Genomic DNA, 9,190 nt, shown 5'->3' with positions numbered 1-9,190 from the left:
CAAGCGCGCCGAAGTAGTTTTCCACATATCCCTACAACTACCTCTCTGATATTCATCTGAATCCACCAAAGTGACAACTTAGTAGCCTATCGACAACATCACATTGAATTATCTAGTTTTTTCTGAAAGAACAAGATACAGTAACCCAATTTTCAAGTCATTCCAATCTTGAATGGGAATTAAGGAGTCCTAAAAGGTGTCCTCTTATCTCCCACATATATTAATTAATGAGCTAAGGGGAGGCATGCAATAATATTTTTACTATAAATATCAAATGAATTGGAGCCAAAAATAAGAAAAGGTTAGAGAAAGCTTATGCTGCCAAAATTTCTAGTGCAGTCAACATCATCTTTCATTGAGAGAATTCACCATTAGAGGATTTTATTTTGGATTCTTTGAGAGAAGGGTTTCTTGCATTGGATTGAAGGAAGGGAACCTCCTTTTGGAGAGTTTAAGAGAACCATTTCTCACCAAAACTCCCTTAAGTGTCTATAAAATCAACTATTGTATCTTCCTACAATAACCAGTAAAGCGGATTTGTTCCCACTTTCCCGGGTTTTGCTTTTTTCATTGTTTTCTATGTTTCTCATGCTTTGTTTATCACTTAGTTATAATGTGTTTGTTTTATTTTTTATTCCTACTCAATCTAATTGTGGGTTCCTTTTCAGATGGAAACCAAGATCCAAAAGAGTACATGTATTTGGTACACCATTTCTTCAAATCGAAAACCACATACATTCTAAATGTGCATTAATTAGTGATTGTTAAATAAGGCTACAGTGAAGAATAAATACCCATTTCCCATAACTAATGATCTATTTGATATGCTAAGAGGAGCCACAATGTTTTCCAAGAAATATCTGAGATCTATCTATCATCAAGTTAGAATTAAATATGAGGACATTCACAAGACAATGTTTAGGATGAGGAACAAGCACTACGAGTTCATGATGGTGCCATTTGGGCTCACAAATGCCCCAACCACATTTATCTACCTAATGAAAAATATACTTAGCCAATATTGCACAAGTTAGTTCTAGTTTTTGTTGATGATATTTTGGTTTACCAGAAAATTAAAAAACAACATGAAGAGCACCTAAAGGCATTGTTGCAATTGTTATGATAAAAGAAACTATATGCCAAACATAACTAATGTGATTTCTTCCAAATGCAAGTAAAATATTTGGGATATGTCATTTGAAAGGAAGGAGTAGCTTTGGATCCAAAAAATATCAAGGCCATAATGGAGTAGCCCACTCCCCAAAATGTTACAAAGGTCAGGTCCTTCAGGGGATTCACCTAATATTATCATAAATTAATTTTTCAAAGATTGGGAAATCAGTCATATCTTTAGAAGGGAAATAATTACAATAAGTATCAATGTGTGCAGATAGCTTTGAGTGACTCAAGTAATTACTAAAACATGCACCTATTTTGAGAATAAAAGACCTAGACGAGGATTTCCTACTTTGCAATGATTCCTGCAAGGAGGGAATAGGTGGAGTCTTAATGCAAGAAGGACATGTAATATGCTACAAGTCAAGGAAAATAAATAAGCATGAGGGGAACTATGTTACTCAGTACTTGCAACTAGAAGAATTTATGCATGCATTAAAAATGTGGAGGAACTACATATTTGGGAGAAGGTTTCTGTGTATGTCATATCATGGAGTTATAAGATACCTTTTTTTATCATCCTATGCTAATTCCTAAACAATCTATATGGCTGGATTTGATTAGTGAGTTTGATTTTGAAATCAAACATATTAACAATGAGGAAAACTAGAGGAACAACAAGAAAGAATTACAAGCTCACTAATGATGTTATGTTGTTGTTCAAACAATTATGGTATGTGCCCTGTGTGATTGTCTTGAAGAAGCTCATAATGGATTAGATTCACAAAAGAAATATAAGAAAACATCATAAGAAACATACATTTTTCTTTATTATAGGTCAATAAAGCTAAATATATTTCCAGATGCCTAGAATGTCAACAACTCAAATTAGAATGCAAATATATGGTAGGATTATTACAACCAATTCGAATCCATGAGTGGAAATGGGAAGTCATATCCATGTAATTCATCATGGGATTAATGAAGGCATCAAAATAACATGATGCCATTATGGTGGTAGTGGAAAATTTGGTCAAGGAATCTCACTTTATATTTGTTAAGTCCACCCACAAATCCATTAACATCGCTCATATTTTTATGAAAGAAATATTAAGATTGCATGGAATACACAATAAGATAATTTCATATTAGGATGCCAAGTTCATCTCAAATTTTTGGAAATTTTTTTGTTTCTATCTTTGACACTCAACTAGTTTTTAGCACAACCTATCATCACCATACAAATGGTAAATCTAAAAGGGTAAATAGAATACTAGAGGACATGTTGAGGATCTATATCATGCATTGGCTAAACAGGTGGGAAGAATTCCTACCATTACTTGAAATATTATACAACAATGGGTATCGAGATTCATTGAAGATGAGTCCTTTTGAGGCATTGTATGGTAGAGAATGCAATACTCCCCCTAGTTGAGATGACTTAGTCAACACAGTGGTATTTGGACCTGACATGTTGAGCAAAATGGAGTAAGAAGTGATTAATATCATGCATAAGTTGAAAGAATCCCAAGGTAGGAAAAAGAGTTATATATAATTGTAGAGAATTCACAAAGAATTCAAAGTGGGAGAGAATTTATATCTCCATGTCAAAGCAAAGAGGAGCTCACAAACGATGGGAGCATGTGCTAAATTAGCACCTAAATTTTATGAGCTATTTCATATTTAGGAAAGGGTGGTACCAATAGGTTATAGAATGACCATGCCACCCATAGCGAAATAACACTATGTGTTTCAGATTTATGTGCTCAAAACGTATGTATGTGGCGCTAATCATGTGACTGATTGGTTTGTGATACAGGGGGAATTTGAGGGATAATTAATTTTGAACTAATATGCGTCTTGTAATGGAGACATATTACACTCTAGAATAAAGTAATGTAGTAGGTTAAAGTGCACTGGAAGCACTTTATACCTTGCAAACCAACTTGGGAATTTGAAGTCCAAATGAGGGAGCTCTAACCATTTTTGTTGAATATATAGATTAACGTAAGAGTTGTTAATTATAAAGCTCATTTTTTGTTTATGGTTTATAGGTAACTGAGTATGGTGTTCCTTTAAGGGTATGAGGTTTGTAACATGCCCTTTATTTTACAATTATTTTTGGAAATTCAAAAATATGATTTTAATTTTATAGTGGGAGGCACAACATGCTGATACAATGTGGTTTAAATTTGTAATTTAAATTTTATGATAGTAAATTAAGGGAGGGAAGACCTTACAACTCCATGTATGAGGGATATTTCATGCCTTGAAAAGCTACAAATCTATCCCAAATTTAATTGTAGAAGTCGATTGTAGAGTTGATCAAGCCATTGACTATAGTGAAAATTTTAAGGATGAATATTTATCTTAAAGTTTAGAAATCGTGGTGAACCTTACTAGTCTCAAACATACAAATAATAAAATGTTTGGTGATATTCTTATAAAAATATTCAAATGTTTGTTGATTTTATATAGTCTTTACAAAATTTTGGCGAATTTTAAGGTAAATTAATTTTATACTATAAAATTTGGGCGAATTATTTTTAGAAAAATTGGAAATTAGTGAATCCTTTTTTTTTTAAAAAGGCATGGAAATTCATGACAGAGTTTGGTTTTATCCAAAAAAATTGAGGCAATGCAAGGTTGGTCCCAACAAAAAACTTTGAAGAGTTTTAGGGGATTCTTGGGTCTCACGGGCTACTATCATAAATTCCTCCATAATTATGGATGCATTTCCAGATCCCTCACTAATCTTCTCAAGAAAAATTCATTTCTATGGATCGATGCAGCTCAGCATGCCTTCTTGGCTCTCAAAAAGGCCATGTGCTCCACTCTAGTATTAGACTTACCAGACTTCACCAAATATTTTGTGATTGAATGTGGTGCTTCAGGTACCGGTATTGGCACCGTATTAATGCAAGAAGGTAGACCATTTTCTTTCACCAATCAACAACTCAGTGACAAATGTCTAGGTCAATCTACATGTGAGAAAGTAATGATGGCCATATTACATGCAGTGGAAACCTACTGACCATATTTATTGGGCTAACATTTCCAAATCCACACAAACCATCATATTAAAATATTTTCTAGACCAACATTTATGATCGTCACAACGAAATAAACAACTTGAAAGTTTTTTGGGATATGATTATAAGATAATTTACAAGAAAGGGCTTGACAATGTAGGGGACGATGCCTTATCGTGCCAAATTGAGGATGAGGGCACCCTTCTACAAATCTCTCTATCCATATCATATTGGATTGACCAGGACTGTATTGAATGGTTCTCCCACGCCTCTCTCTCCCAACTCATTAATAACTTATGAGAAGATCCTAATTCATCAGAAGACTACTCTTGGAAGGATGATATTGTTCGCTACAAGGACCAATTATTGTTATCCAAGACACCCACCCTCAAAACCCGCATCTTGGATAAGTTGAACTCCTCTCTGATTGTAGGACATTTAGGTTTCTAGAAGTCTTAAGAATAAGCATGTTGTTATTCCTTTTGGATCGACATGAAGAACAAGATTCTTACTTTTGTAGCTAAATATGATGTATGCCAACGCAAGAAAGTGGAAACAATCAAGCTACAGAGAACCTTACAACCATTTCCACTCCCTATTTCCATCTGGATGGATGTTTCCATGGATTTCATTATTTGTCTCCCAAATTCAGGCAACAAATCAGTAATCATGGTGGTTGTTGACAAACTTTCCAAATATGATCATTTTTGTGCTCTACAACATCCATTTACCTCAACATTGGTGGCTCAAGTTTTCTTGGACTAGATCTTCAAACTACAAGACATGCTAGCTTCCACTATGTCTGATTGAGACCCAGATTCATCAAAAAAATTTGGTAGTAAATTTTCAAGCTCCAGGGCACATAACTCCAAATAAGTATAAATTATCATCCCTAAACAAATGGTCAAATAGAAGTAGTCAACTAATGTTTGGAGACCTATCTGAGGTGCTTCGCTTTATAAAAGAAACATCAATGGGTAGAGTGGTTGCCTTTAGCTTAATGGTGGTATAATACTAACTATCATGAAGCCACCAAGATGATGTCATATGTAGAAATGTATGGCCAAATCCCACCTTCACTAGTTTCTTATATCCCTAGATGTTCCAAAGTATAGGTAGTTGATCAACTCTTACAGAATGGTGCCGCCATGATCGATCATCTCAAAGATAATCTACATGAAGCTCATAACAGAATGAAGACACAGGCTGACCAACATCATTTTGAGAACTCATTTCAAGTAGTAGACTATGTGTTGGGCATGGAATCCCCCCACAGCATGCTTTGGGGTTCAAAGCCCAAGTTTTGAATAACATCATTGTAAAAACTCCGTGAATTGTATGTTAGAGTCATAGGGTTGTCTGTCGTAAGTTTTGGATATAGTGTTGCCCTACCCATGGTCCATGGACCATGGGATTGTATAAATAGAGCGAGGCTCTAAGTTGTAAAGGAGTCAAGTAAGTAAGAGGGAAAATGGATGGAGTCTGAAACATAGCGAGCATAGAGAAAGAGTCTAGTATCTTGTGTCGTAGTAGTAGGAAGAGGCTCTGCAGCTGAGTGCGTAGAGGCCTAGTAGATTCCGCAGCTGAGTCCGTAGACCCCTGTCGCTGAGTGCATAGGGTAGAGTTGAGTCTGTAACCAAGGAAGAAGAATAATAAAGAGAAGTTTTATCTGAATTTCATGTATACGTTCTTATGTTATTACATGTTTGATATCAAGTGCAATTATACTATTTATTTACTGCGTGCTTTAGTATGAATGGTAAGTATTGTTGAGTATAAATGAAAGCATACAGATAAGCTATGTTAATCAACTAATATTGGGTTTCTAGTAAGGGTTTTGGCAATAACTACAGAAATTCCCATTGTAGATCAATAGATTATGCAATATACTAAAACACAATACAAGATCTACTTCTACAACACTTTGCGAAAGCGTAATCGAATTGAGAAAGATCAAGAAAACACATATAACTGAGAATGAGAACTCAATCACATATAACAAAGAAAAAATAACCCGCGGAAAGCCTCATCCTAAAACCCCAACTCTGTATTATCATACAAGTCGAAATATAGTCCAGCTTACAAAAAGAATCAGCTCACAATCTATCCTCTTCTCTTTGCAATCCCTCTGCTGCTCATAAATAGTCAAAGGCCTCTCTCAAATCTTCTCCTCTGCTCTCCAAGCCTCCTATTTCTTTGCACAATTTTCCTTGGGGTCCAATGTAGCCACTTGTGTGAATTGGCCTCTTCACACACTCACTAACCTCTGATCTAACTGCGCAATCCTGAAGGAGATAAATCCTTCTCCATGGATGAGTTTCCTTTACAGGAAAAATCCATCCAACTGATAGTACATTTTCCCTACTCTGATCTTAACTGGGTCTCTATCTGAACTGACATGTATGAGTTATTCATGAGAGAATATTCAATTATTTGAAGTGCAGCGGTTATATGCAAGCATGCATTAACTAACTGAACTCACACTAATTTAAGCAAACTGTTTAAATCAATCTAACTGGACTTGACTCAGTTAACTGAGCCAACTAATTACTACTCAAATTAGAACTCATCCTTATCTCTTTAATTGATGGATAAATTCCTCAATTAATGGATAAACTGTTGCATGTCCTCACATAGACTTCATGTTTGATTTTTCACATCTAATAAACTCATGATGAATTAATTAATTTATTTTCAAATAGTTGTTAAGTTCAAATTCGAATTTTACTTCACTATTTTAGTTTAGGGACTGACTGAAATAGGAATCCATCCCAAACTACTAAAAATAGAAATTATATTCTTAGCACTTCCATTTTTCATTCCCTATTGCTCAATCCAGCACTGGTACCCAAACTGCTATTTATAGCAGTGTTATGTTTAGCACTTCTATTTTTAGCATTTCTTGTTGCTATTTTCAACATTCCCTCTCAAAAATAAAGGCATTCAACTCGAACCCGATCCTGTACCTTTGGAATGTTCTGCATGCAACACTTCTACCAAGTGTGGTTGCTCCAACAACTCTAGAAACAAGAAAAACTCCCCACTAACCTCTCTATTGGGCTAGAAACATACTCTGATGCTCAAGCTCTACCTACTGCTGACAAGTGCTCTCTGTGCCATCCTGCACTGGTGCAACACTCCTGTGCCTCTTGCATTGTTGCAACCTGCTAGCTCTACACAGTCTTGGGACTCCTACACTGTAGCTCTCTTTGCTGCTCCATTTGCATCTGCCTCTACCCACTCAGCCAGTTCTGCTACTCCTCATCGGGGCTCCTATAGCAAAGTCGAATCAAAGAGGTTGGGTACCTCAAGGATCCTGCCCCTATTCTAGCCTTCTTAGTACAATCACTCCATATCACCCCACCTCATACCTAGAGGTATGGATGCATGTGATCCCTCTGCCCACCTGGTTCAAAATTTCCCCCTACTGGAGGTCTCTGCATGAGTAGCTGTCTCTACTCGATCTCCTCTCCACTTCTCTAGTTTTGGCTGCTCCACAACCTCCTGAAGTCGCTTCATCAATCGTGGCTCCTCCACAATCGTCTGAGAATTCTTCTAGCATTGCATGTTGAGAGGTAATTGTTATAGACATTTTTGTGCCTTACAGCTCTAAGCATGAAACGTCCATAAACCAAGGGCTCCTAAGTCCCTAAAAGAGTTGTTCTAACTCCTAAAGGAACAAGGTCAACAAATTACAGCTTCTCCCAGAAGTTCTCCACCAGAAACTACTCAGAATAAGTCAAATCAGGATCATTTCAGCTGCTCCACTAGCCAAGTGCGTTGCATAGCACCTAAGTCCACTAGCTAGGTGCATTGCAACACACCTAGATGCACTACCAGGGTGCGTTGAGTGGGAAATGGCAAGTGGCATTGTCATTCCGTGAGGTGGAGAGACAATGGAAGCTTCCAGAATCTTCTCCAATGACACTTGCCTCACTGAATTCGACCAAGGATGAGTAAGAGGCCTTCAGTCTCCAAGTGGAAGCAAGAACTGACAGAGAGAAGCCACTAATCAAATCATGAGCTGACTCATCATCCTTGCATACATCTATATATGGATCCCTCATCCCAGAGATCCAGAGGCTGGAATTTTTCACATTGTAAGGAATTGCTGTTGGTTTTGAGATACATATCAGAGAATTGGGTGATCTATGCTTCGTTGGGGTTGAAGAAGCGATTTCTTTGCTGGGAGGTTGATATTGGGTCAGGAATCATCGGTTGTAACTCCTCCTAGATCTTCTTGTATATCAATAAAACTATTTGAGTTTCTTCTCCATGCTTGTGTTTCATTGATGCTTGTTACATTTGTATGGTTAACTTAAATCTGATCCTAAGTTATTTATGAATATAAACCCATGTCTTTGTATAGTTTCCTTCTTCTGTGATCTTACAGGTACTTGGCGAAGCTGGGCAAGTAAGGGAGCAGGTAGCTAGAAGCTGTCAAAGAGGAGAGAGATTGGATCAAAGGACTAGCGCAAGACACAGGTTGGTTCATCCTATTCCTCTTTGTTTATAGTTCATAAAGAAGAATACAAAAGTAGTTTTCTCTGTTTGTTTCTAAGGTAGCTGTCACACCTTAGTGGGATAGAGCAGTTCTAAATAGACACTTTTCCCGATAACAAAATGGCGACTCCACTGGGGATCGTGTCTAATTAGTTTGTTTGTGTTTCTCTTGTTGTTTATTTCATAAACTTATAAGTAGCAATCGAACTGCATTTGCCATTAACAAATGCAAAGTAGACATCTGCTGCTTCAATCCATTCACTGGATCTGTTTATGATTTGAACAGCTGATTCATAGACTAACTGATTGCCCTTGTGATAGCTCTTAGACCCCCCTTAGATCTACCTCTGATTGTGCATTACTGATTGCTTTTACTCGGCCAAAAACCAAAGATTAAACTGCAAACCGTGACCCAAAACCCGGATAGAATTCTCGTTTCTGCCCCAGCGCAGGCTCTGTGAAGAGGTTCTGCATTTCAACGCACTTCCCTAGAGGGCTACCTGTGCTGTAATGCAGTTTCTCTGTGTAACAGGTGCGCT

The sequence above is a fragment of the Pinus tabuliformis genome, chromosome X (genome assembly GCF_031772625.1).
Source record: "Pinus tabuliformis cultivar Carrire ecotype Pingquan chromosome X, CPIR1, whole genome shotgun sequence".
Classification (NCBI taxonomy): domain Eukaryota; kingdom Viridiplantae; phylum Streptophyta; class Pinopsida; order Pinales; family Pinaceae; genus Pinus; species Pinus tabuliformis.
This window is presented reverse-complemented; position numbering follows the sequence as displayed.